Source organism: Euleptes europaea, chromosome 18, assembly GCF_029931775.1.
Source record: "Euleptes europaea isolate rEulEur1 chromosome 18, rEulEur1.hap1, whole genome shotgun sequence".
NCBI lineage: Eukaryota > Metazoa > Chordata > Lepidosauria > Squamata > Sphaerodactylidae > Euleptes > Euleptes europaea.
In genome coordinates this window covers 5,516,308-5,528,158 of record NC_079329.1, presented here as the reverse complement: position 1 = coordinate 5,528,158, position 11,851 = coordinate 5,516,308, and the positions used below count along the sequence as shown (strand labels likewise).

General features: G+C 42.4%; 1 pseudogene; it reads left to right on the top strand.

Moving 5' to 3' along the window:
- Window positions 1-2,070: 2,070 nt before the first annotated feature.
- On the top strand, window positions 2,071-11,246 carry LOC130490222 (vomeronasal type-2 receptor 26-like; annotated as a pseudogene).
- Window positions 11,247-11,851: the final 605 nt, after the last annotated feature.

Genomic DNA, 11,851 nt, shown 5'->3' with positions numbered 1-11,851 from the left:
TCCTCCATGGTGTCTGTTGAATGAAGCCAGCATGGTGTAGTGGTTAAGAGCAGCAGACTCTAATCTGGAGAACTGGGTTTGTTTCCCCACTCCTCCACATGAGTGGTGGACTCTAATCTGGTGAACCAAAAGAGACATAGAATGTGAAACTTTGTTCCAGGTGCAAACCCAAACCGAAACATAAAACACGAAGGCACCTTAACAACAAGATCTGTGGGTATATGCTTTCTAGAGGCAAAGCTCCCTTTATCAGATATTTGACGAAGTGAGCTAAGCCTTTGGCTCTCAATAGCCATTACCCCCCAAATCTGGTTGGTCTCTAAGGTGCTTCTGGATTCAAATCTAGCTGGTCTACTACTGGCTACCCTCTGAAACAATCACCAGAAGAAGCTATTTGGTATGAAAAGTTTGAGACATTCTGAAGGACAGGCCATGGCTCAGTGGTAGAGCATCTGCTTGGCATGCAGAAGGTCCCAGGTTCAATTCCAGCCGGAATCTCCAGTTAAAGGGACTAGGCAAGTAGGTGGGGTGAAAGACCTCTGCCTGAGATCTTGGAGAGCTGCTGAAAATATCGAACATAAAGACACTGGGGGGTATTGGTTAGACATCTAAACTCCAACTAGGGAGTGCCAGGTTCAGATCCTCTCTCTGGGTTATCTTGAGCCATTCATATTCTTAATCTAGCCTATCTCAATGGGTAGGTATACGGAAGAAAATCAGGAAGGGCAGACTACATCTGCTGCCTTGACTCCCTTGGAGGAAAGGCATCTCAACTGTATGAATAAACACAGGGCCACACAACCAGTACTGAATGTGTCCTCTCACAAAGATAAAAGTACTACTGTTAACCTTGTAAACACAGAGACTGTCCACAACTAGTCTAGATACCCCAAAGCCCCAGAATGCATCTGCATCATGGAAGAAGAAGGAGGAGGAGGAGGAGGAGGAGAAGAGTTGGCTTTTATATGCCAACTTTCTCTACCAGTTAAGGGAGACTCAAACGGGCTTACAAACGCTTCCCTTTCCTCTCCCAACAGACACCCTGATTGGGTGGAAAGGTGGCATAAAATATTTTTAAAATGTTTTAAAGTAATTAATAAATAACAGAATGTAACCTAAAAATAGAGTTGTTTTTGACTAAATGCTCAAAAAAGATTGGGAGAACCAAACAGGTAAAATTCATGAAATGCCCCCCCCCCCCCAGATGTCTGCAAGAGTCTAAATATGGCTTGCACTTTTGAGACAAAAGAAGTTGATTTTGGGGGAAAAAACCTGGCAAAGTTATGAGAAAGTTCATTAACCAAACAAGGTTTGAGTGTGTATGTAATGTATGTATGCATATGTCTGTCATGGTATCCACATTTGTCACTGCTTTCAATTTGACAAAGTTATTTAAGATACATTTTTGAGTATGTTTCAAGGCCCCCTTAATTTTCTTATTCTGGGATGTATATATTAATGGATTTAAGTAAAGTTGTAGTTGTTAAGCTGCCAAGAAATCAAGTTCCTGTGGTAGGATGCGATGCACATGATATTGGAACACCTGTCAAAGATGGATTTAGGGCTTAACTTTCTTGGTATGGTTTGGTCACCATGGATATCTTGAAACCATCTCCCATTTGTTATTCCATTGAAGAGCATAAGAGACTTGTGGTCAAATCTGGAACAATCAATTAAAACAAGTTAATGTTGAATTGTGGTACCTCTGAGGCCTCAGAGCCCACTGCTGCAATTATTCCCCCTTGAATTATCCAAATTACCATAATTTGTTCCTGCGGCCAAAACTCCAATGATTTCCTAAAGAATCTAGGAAAGAATCAGTAATCAAGCATGACAGTGGTTGTTAAAAAAAAACAACAACCCTGTGCCAATAAAATCTCGGAGAAAAGGCTAGGTGGAGGCAGGGCTGTGTTGGTTTGAACGTTCCAATTTGGCTTTGATAAGGCAGAAGAGAAACCCGAGCATTTGCAAACTCAGTCGGTGCTCATGGCTTGCCTTCGTTACCTGTTGATGCTGCAAGGAAGGTGGATGCATTTCTTAGTACGAAAAGTATTGGCAAGAGTTCTGGGGATGAGCCCAGGAGGATTGGCATCCGCAGAGAAATTGGTGTTCATGATCTTGCCACTTCTATTGACCCCCACAGCAGTCAAACCAGACAAGTGCCCTCTGAAAAGTGCCCTTCCTGATCTACATGAGTTGTACCAACCAGGGAACTTCCTCATCGGTGGGATTGTTTCTCAGATTGCTTATGTCTATTCTGACCTTGACTTCAAGAAGAATCCTTCGCCAGACTTGTTTGAGGTGCCCAAGTAAGGCATTATATCCTCCAGTCTTTCTGTGTGCTCAGTTCAGAACCCCCAAGAGTCATTTATACACTATAGTCAGGATACTCAAATAAAGTGCTCCCAAATTTGCCTCCCTTTCCCTCCCCAACACTCATCCAGTCATTCTGTGGCTTTTGTGCACTGTTGTATGTTGTAAAGTATATTGACTTTCTTCTCCCACGATGGAACATTTTGGATAGCAGGGCCAGTAGAATGAATGAATGCATGGCTGCATGAATAGATGAATAAATGAATGAATAAATAAATATATTAAAAACTGAATACAGTTTATGTGCCATTTCTATACAGTGGAAGTTGAAACCATTTTCAATTGTGTAACTCACAGTCAAAGATAGGACATTTTGGAGGACTTTCATTCATAGGGTCACCATGAGTCGGAAGCGACTTGACGGCACTTAACTCACACACACACAACTCACAGGCATCCACACGCACTGATTAAGGGGGGGAACTTGTTCAAAAGCCAGGTTGATTAGGACAGATAGCCACCCTAAAAATGAAGATTTGTATCTCGCATTTTTGGATTCATGGCCCTTCTGTTACTAGTAAGCCAACCTTTGCTTTGTAGGATACAGTATTTATTTAATAAGTTCATTTGGAGTAATAAGAAACGTAGAACGCAATGGAGGATAACACAACAATCTTGCCCAAAAAGCGAAATAGCAGTATCCAATGTTGAAAAATACTGGTATGCCTCCAGACTGAATGCAATGTAGATTTAAAGCATCCAGTAGGTGTGCTAGTTCTGTCAGTGAAAGCATTTGTGCAGACCTTCGATTTGGGAGTGCCTAGACCTTGGATAGATCTGTGGTTAATAAGACTGGTAGATTTTATTAAAGATCAAAGGACTTTGATATACATGGAAGCTATATAAAAAGCAAGCAAGATGTATCTTCTGGAATATCAATGACTTGAAATGAGATGTTTTATAGAAATTAAATCGGCATAAATGGAATCATTGCAGTTTTTGAAAAGGCTTTCTTAATGAACCAGAAATAAAACTCAAAGGATTGTCTATATCTATATAAATATCAGTATACATTATTAATACATATCGATAAAATATTGAAATATATCCTTATATTGAATTAATTCAATCCGAGACAAAATGAGCAATGGTGTGATAAAATATGGGGCTTTACAGAATTCTCTGATAAAGTAATACTTTTGTGTCTATAGTGTCATGACAAAGTTCTACCAACATATCCTGGCCTTGGAATTTGCCATCAGTGAGATCAATGAGAATTCAAGGATCTTACCCAATGTGACGCTCGGCTTCCACATCTCTGACAGCTACAATGATGCAAGAGTGACCTACCGTAGCACTCTGGAGCTCATCTTCAAGATTCGTAGAAATTTCCCAAATTATAAGTGTGACACTGATAAAAACCTGATGGCTTTTGTTGGGGGGCTTTCCTCTGATACTTCTTTTCAAATGGCAGACATCTTAGGTCTATATAAAATTCCACAGGTAGGATTAATATACTGCTGTGTGAAATTTCACTCCCCCCCCCACCCCCGGATTCAATGAGTTGTTTTGTGAAGGAGAGAGAGGTATAACAAGTTGCAAAATGAAGTTTGTGTGATTTGAAGAAGTACAAAAATTAGTCAGGTTTACTTCAGACAGGCAAGAAGTATCAGGAAGTACAAGTCAGAATAAGGTGCTTCTAGGAGATTTCTTCCCTGTAACCATTTCTGATAAGCTCATTCATGGGTCCAATGAAAACAGGGATGCTCTTGTGCCGGTTCCTCTGCTTCAAACGAGGCATGAGAACTCACGGGTGAAGTTGGCTGGTGCCCAGGGGAGAGACTTACAAACGAGTTTTGCCTTCTGTATGAGGGAAACACACCCTGCTGAGATGTGCTGAGAATGAGATCTGTCAGGACCTGCTGCTCACTGTTAGGGGCTGAGCAGGAATATGTTGGATCTCCTCAAACTGGTTTATGAAGGGGGAAGGGAAGGTGATTATAAGCCAGTTTGAGTCTCCCTTAAGTGGTAGAGAAAGTTGGCATATAAAAACCAACTCCTCCTCCTCCTCCTCCATCCCTCCTCCTCCTCCTCCTCCTCCTCCTCCTCCTCCTCCTCCTCCTCCTCCTCCTCTTCTTCTTCTTCTTCTTCTTCTTCTTCTTCTTCTTCTTCTTCTTCTTCTTCTTCTTCTTCTTCTTCTTCTTCTTTGTATGTTGTTATCTTTTGTCCTCAATTGGGGAAGGGGGGCTGGTAGGAAAAAGAACATATTTCCAGCTACAATTTTAACTCTTTGTAACTCAATACTTGCCCTGACCTGGATGGCCCAGGCTAGCCTGATCTCGTCAGATCTCAGAAGCTAAGCAGGGTCAGCCCTGGTTAGTATTTGGATGGGAGACCACTGAGGAATACCAGGGTTGCTGTGCAGAGGAAGGCACTGGCAAACCACCTCTGTTTGTCTCTTGCCATGAAAACCCCAAAAAGGGGTCACCATAAGTCAGCTGCGACTTGACGGCACTTTACACACACACACAACTCAATGCTTTATGAAATTATCCACCTCCTTCAGTGACTATTCATTGCACAAGGAGGCCCAAGCAAGCCAACCCTCCTTCCTCTTTATCCTAGAGTATCTCTACCTTACTTTCAGCTCACATATGGCTCATTTGCCCCAGTGAAGAGGGATACAAAACATTGCCCTTCCTTTTACCGCATGGTCTCAAATGAGGAACACCAGTATATGGGGATTATCCGGCTACTTCAGCATTTCAACTGGATTTGGGTCGGAGTGTTTGCTGTGGATGATGACAATGGAGAACATTTTTTGACCGTCCTGGAGCAATTGCTTTCCAAAAATGGCATCTGTTCAGCCTTCACTGAGCGATGCCCAAGCAGTCTCGGCTGGTACAACATAGTTGGCAGTATTAATCAGCATATCTCAAATGTATATCGACCTTTCAGAGAGAGCACAGCCAATATATATATCTTCTATGGAGAATCCAATACCTTGCTAATATTCATCACTCATATGTTCCTAGGAGATTTGCAATATCAAGAAAATGCCGCCTACAGCAAAGTGTGGATTTTGACAAGCCAGGTTGATTTTGCATTAGTGGGTAGCCAAAAGTATTGGGATTTCCAATATTTCCATGGTGCAATTTCCTTCACAGCTCACTCGAATGAGGTAGCTGGATTTCAGAAATTTCTTCAGGGCATAAACCCTACTTGGAAAAAAGATCATTTTCTCCAGCTCTTTTGGGAACAAGCATTTGATTGTACAAATCCCCAGGAGGCAATGGAGATCATGGATACATGTACTGGGGAGGAAAGGCTAGAGAATCTCCCTGGGGCCATGTTTGAAATGTGCATGAGTGGTCATAGCTATAGCATCTACAACGCCATCTATGCTGTGGCACATGCATTAGATGCCATGTACTCATCGAGATCCAACTACGGAGCAATGCTGGGGAGGAAAAAGGTTGACTTTCAAGATCTTCAACCTTGGCAGGTAATCTCTTCACCATAAAAATGCTGCTGTTTCCATCAGCAGCTGGAAGACAATATCCAGCTTGGTCCAGCCAGAACTACTGCTGACCAAATGTTGCTGTAATTATTCCTTGGCGTTTGTGGGGAAGGGAGTTTCACTTATTTCTAAATTTTCTGTCTGAATAGAAATATATCTGGTTCTTGTAGGTTATCCGGGCTGTGTAACCATGGTCTTGGAATTTTCTTTCCTGACGTTTCGCCAGCAACTGTGGCAGGCATCTTCAGAGTAGTAACACTGAAGGTCAGTGTCTCTCAGTGTTACTACTCTGAAGATGCCTGCCACAGTTGCTGGCGAAACGTCAGGAAAGTAAATTCCAAGACCACGGTTACACAGCCCGGATAACCTACAAGAACCAATGAACTCTGACCGTGAAAGCCTTCGACAATATTTAGAAATATATCTATCTATCCAGTGTGGTGTAGCGGTTAAGAGCAGTGGTTTGGAGTGGTGAAGTCTGATCTGGAGAACCGGGTCTCTATTTATCTATCTAATCTACAAATGTCATTATTCTCCTTCTCTTTTTTGACTAGCTCCATCCAATTCTTCAAGGCATTTTGTTTAATAACTCAGTGGGAGAAACCATATCTTTTAATACCAAGAGAGAAATGGGAGCTGGGTTTGACATTACAAACTTCATTGCGTTCCCAAACAAATCCTTCCTCAGAGTGAAAGTTGGAAGGGTGGATCCCAGTGCTCGAGAAGGAAAAGCATTCATCATTCAAGAAGATTTGATTTCATGGCCCAGAAGTGTGAACCAAGTATGGGTAAAAGGGTATTTTGGTGGGCTACTCCACTCTTCGGATGGGTGATTTGGGTGCTGGGAGTTTCCTTTGCTCTGTATCTTGACCTTTTTCTATCTTTGATTAGGATGTGTATCATTAACAGCTTTGGGATACAAAAACATTTTTAAAAACATCTTTTCAATGGTAGAGCCTTCAGTTTCTTTACTGCCATTCACTTTTCTTCAACTAAACATCAGCATGCAAAAATTATGTCTGTTGAGACAGGAAATGGGCTTGCGAGATGTTCTGAATCCTTCTGTCCTTTTAATTAAGCTGTCTACATGTTTATTTCTGTATCAATTAATGAGCAAGAAACTAATTTCTTCTGCCCAAACTTTGTTTCATGTGTTTTCCCCCTTGGGGGAGGTTAGGGGCTGCCCCTCTCATTGTGCAATGATTACTGCCAGCCTGGCTATCACAAGAGGAAGAAGGAAGGGGAGAAATTTTGCTGCTATGATTGTGTTCCGTGTCCACAAGGGAAGATTTCAAATCATGTGGGTAAGTGATAGAGTACACAGGCATTCTGTGTGGATTCAGATGGAACAGTTTAGCAAAATGTATCTTTGCCCTGACCTGGGTGGCCCAGAGTAGTTTGATCTTGTCAAATCTCAGCTGCTAAGCAGGGTCAGTCCTGGTTAGTATTTGGATGGGAGACCACCAAGGAAGACACGGTTGCTATGCTGAGGAAAGCAATGGCAAACCACCTCTGTTCGAGTCTTGCCTAGAGAACCCTGCGGGATCACCATAAATCGACTGTGACTTGATAGCAGTTTGCACACACACACACATACACACACACACACACACACAGAGAGTTACCTTTGCATATAACTTTCCACCAAACCTAAAAAAAGGGGGGATTCAATTAGGATTCAAACAGATTAGTGTTTGTTTTCTAAATGCTCAGGACAGAAGGAGGTCTTTGTGATGTCGTATGTTGATGACTTGTGTCTGATGGCTAATAATAAAAGTAATAATAATAATAATGGCTAATAATAAAGGTGACATAGAACAGTTTGAAAAGCAATTAGGAGAACACTTTAAACTGAAATGTCTAGGCAAAATCAGTAATTACCTAGGAGTAAAAATAAGCAGAGATGAAGATGGGATGTTTTATTTGTCTCAGCCTGACAAGATACAACAGCTACTGGAGAAGTTTACAATGGTAGATGCAAACAGGATATGTGAGTGGTGAAACAGAAGCACAGGCAGAATGTGACAAGACTATGTATCAGTCTTTGGTGGGAAGCCTGCTGTATCTCACAACCTGGTCTAGACCAGACATTCATCGGACTGGGCATTGCCTGAGTAAGAAATGTGTGTCCCCAACAGTAACTGATTGGAAGGCAGCAAAGAGGGTGCTAAGATACCTGAAAGAATCTATGCACAGGAAGCTGTGCCTGAGAGTTCGTGATAGGGAGCTGGTTGCCTATTCTGATGCATCGTGGGCGGATCAGGGAAAAGCACGGTCTACCACAGGGTATACGCTATATTTGGGCCTCATTCACTGGAAATCAGTTACTCAATCATTTGTTGCAATGAGTACTTGTGGAGCTGAGTACAGTGCAATAAATGAAACAATAATACAGTTGGAATGGTTCATGTATTTGTTAAAAGAACTGAATGTAACTGTACCTGTACCTGTAAAGATATATACTGACAATGCTGCAGCAATGCAATTGGGAAACGAGCAATGTTTCAGAAGCAAAAGCAGACATATCCGGATTAGATATCAGAATGTGGCGGATGCTATAACCAGAAATCGAGTATATATTGAAAAGTGTGCAGGTGAAGAAAACATAGCTGATCTGTTCACTAAGACAGTAGATAGTAACAGATTTCAACAATTGGTAAAATTATTATGACAACTTGAGAAGGCGTGTCAGAGTAACAAGTTGCCAATAATAATCTGACAGAGACAGCTGACAGGTAGCTGTCAGATCAGCGGCATCTAGGATGATGCAAGAGGCAGCAATAGCCTTGCAGGTTCTAGGGTGAACTGCAACTAACCGGTTTGAAGCAGTAAGGATGATGTATTACTGTGGCCAGGTCTGCAGGTGGCCTTATTGGTTTCAGGTGCTGAAACGTATATAAGCCTATGTAACTGTAACTCTGTGTTGGGAAGTTTGGTGGAGAGAAGCGTACATGAAGGTTTGTCTTTTGTGTCTGTGCACTGTAAATTAAACAACACTGTTTTCTATAAAGCAAGGAGTTCTGGTGGTGTGTCCTGGATAACTGCTAATCCGCCTGCTTCCACGTCAGACATATTCATCAGACTACAGAATAAGATAATGGAGACATTAGATATGAAGCAAAAGCCTACAAACATATAAATATATAAAAGAAATACTGACCAGAGTTCCTGACCAGGGGCATTATTGTGCCACATGGCGGTGCAATAATGTGGGGTTCATCCCCCCCCCAGCTGGCCTGCTTCCCCTACCAGATTGCTGAGGGGCAATGGGTAGGACTGTTAATTGGCGGGCAATCGATGCCAATTAACAGGCAATTAACATAGCAACTGATTTCTGTCATTGAGTGGAGAATGATGCAACATTCTTTTTAAAAGAGAGAAATGAGCTGAGCAAAGTCATAAATCCCAGATCAGAATTTAACTCATGAGCAATCAAGGTATGCACCCTTAAAATCCACTCAATCTCCTTTTTTTTAACAAGATGTTTTTCATTATGATGATATGATTTATATAACTTCCCCCCTCCCCAAATGAAACCAGTGGGACAATTTTCGTTCTCAAACAAATGTTGTACCAAAGGGGCACCAGCTACTCTGTGATGTACGGTGCTCCTGTCTTTAATGATTGATGTCTTTTATGTTCTAGAGATAAAGTATTGCTGCGTACCAATCTGTCTTTGGAACTGGATGTTCTTTTAAAAGTAATGATGGGGGGGGGTTCCCCACAGAGTAGAAGAACATGCAGCATATTCCAATCTTTATGTATGCTCTTTTTTAATTGCATGCTGATGTGATTAGAAGTCAAACAGACTTCTAATCTGTTGCCGGGACCACATCTTACAAACCGTGTGAGAGAAGACTGCAGCTTGAAGAAGGGAAGATTCAATACACAACAACAAAAACAAGTCACAAAGCAAGAGAATTACAGTCAGTCAGGGAACCACCATGGTGTAGTGGTTAAGAGCGGTGGTCTGGAGCAGTGGAGTCTGATCTGGAGAACGGGGTTTCATTCCCCACTCCTTCACATGACTGGCGAAGGCTAATCTGGTGAACTGGATTTGTTTCCCCACTCCTACACATGAAGTCAGCTGGGCAACCTTGGGCAAGATACAGCTCTGTTAGAGCTCTCTCAGCCCCACCTGCCTCACAGGGTGTCTGTTGTGGGGAGGGGGAAGGGAAGTGATTGTAAGCCTGTTTGAGTCTCCCTTAAGTGGTAGAGAAAGTCGGCATATAAAAACCAAATCTTCTTCTTCTAAACGTGTGACAGGTCATGGTCTTGGTTCAGTTATGAAAGAGACCTCCACCTGATATCTTGGGTTGCCTGCCAACCTACTATGCCATGCAAAATGAATGAATGAATGGATGGATGGATGGATGGATGGATGGATGGATGAATCTCTGGGAACATAAAGAACTTCTCCCAAGAAAGGTGATCCTGAGAAGTTGATGCAAAGTCATATGTGAATAAACACTGGCCTGGCCCCTCTTTCTTTCTTGTTTTTTCCCCCCCCAGATATGGATGACTGCGTCCTATGTCAGGAAATTCAGTACCCAAACAAGGATCAAGATCAGTGCCTTTCCAAAATGGCAAACTTCCTATCTTATGAAGAACCCTTAGCATCTCTTTGACTTGCATTGCTGTTTCCTTATCCGTAATCACACTCTTGGTTCTAGGAATTTTTATTAAGCACAAAGATACCCCCATCGTCAAAGCCAACAACCGAGATATCAGCTACACACTTCTGATCTCCCTTCTGTTCTGTTTCCTCTGTTCTCTGCTATTCCTTGGAAAACCAAGCAAGTTAACCTGCTTGCTGCAGCAATCCACTTTTGGCATCGTCTTCTCAATGGCTGTTTCTTGTGTGTTGGCCAAAACCATCACCGTGGTGGTAGCTTTCATGGCCACCAAACCAGGGACCAGCATGAGAATGGGGGTGGGGAAAAGATTGGCCAACTTCATTATCCTTTCCTGCTCCCTTATTCAAGCCGGTATTTGTGTGGTGTGGCTGGGAACTTTCCCCCCTTTCCCAGATGTTGATATGCAATCATTGACTGAAGAGTTAGTGATACAATGCAATGCAGGCTCCATCACAATGTTCTACATTGTCCTGGGCTACATGGGACTTCTGTCCACAGTAAGCTTAACGGTGGCATTCCTTGCCCGGAATTTGCCAGACAGTTTCAATGAGGCCAAGTTCATCACCTTCAGCATGCTGATGTTTTTCAGTGTATGGTTGTCTTTCATTCCAACCAACCTGAGCACCAAAGGCAAATACATGGTAGCCGTGGAGATCTTCTCCATCTTGGCCTCCAGTACTGGGTTACTATGCTTTATCTTTTTCCCCAAATGTTTCATAATTGTGCTGAAACCTCATATGAATAGCAAAGAACATCTAATGAGGAGACACAATTAGTCCTCCATGGTGTCTGTTGAATGAAGCCAGCATGGTGTAGTGGTTAAGAGCAGCAGACTCTAATCTGGAGAACTGGGCTTGTTTCCCCACTCCTCCACATGAGTGGTGGACTCTAATCTGGTGAACCAAAAGAGACATAGAATGTGAAACTTTGTTCCAGGTGCAAAGCCAAACCGAAACATAAAACATGAAGATTCAAGTCCAGAGGCACCTTAATAGTCCAACAAGATCTGTGGGTATGCTTTCTAGAAGCAAAGCTCCCTTTATCAGATACTTGAAGGGAGCTAAGCCTTTGACTCTCAATTGCCTATACTCCCCAAATCTGGTTGGTCTCTAAGGTGCTTCTGGACTCAAATTTAGCTGGTCTACTACAGACCAATATGGCCAGCTTCTGAAAATATCGAACATAAGGACACTGGGTGGTACTGGTTAGACATCTAAACTCCAACTAAAGAGTGCCAGGTTCAAATCCTCTCTCTGGGTTACCTTGAGCCATTCATATTCTTAATCTAGCCTATCTCAATGGGTAGGTATACAGAAGAATATCGGGAAGGGCAGACTACATCTGCTGCCTTGACTCCCTTGGAGGAAAGGCATCTCAACTG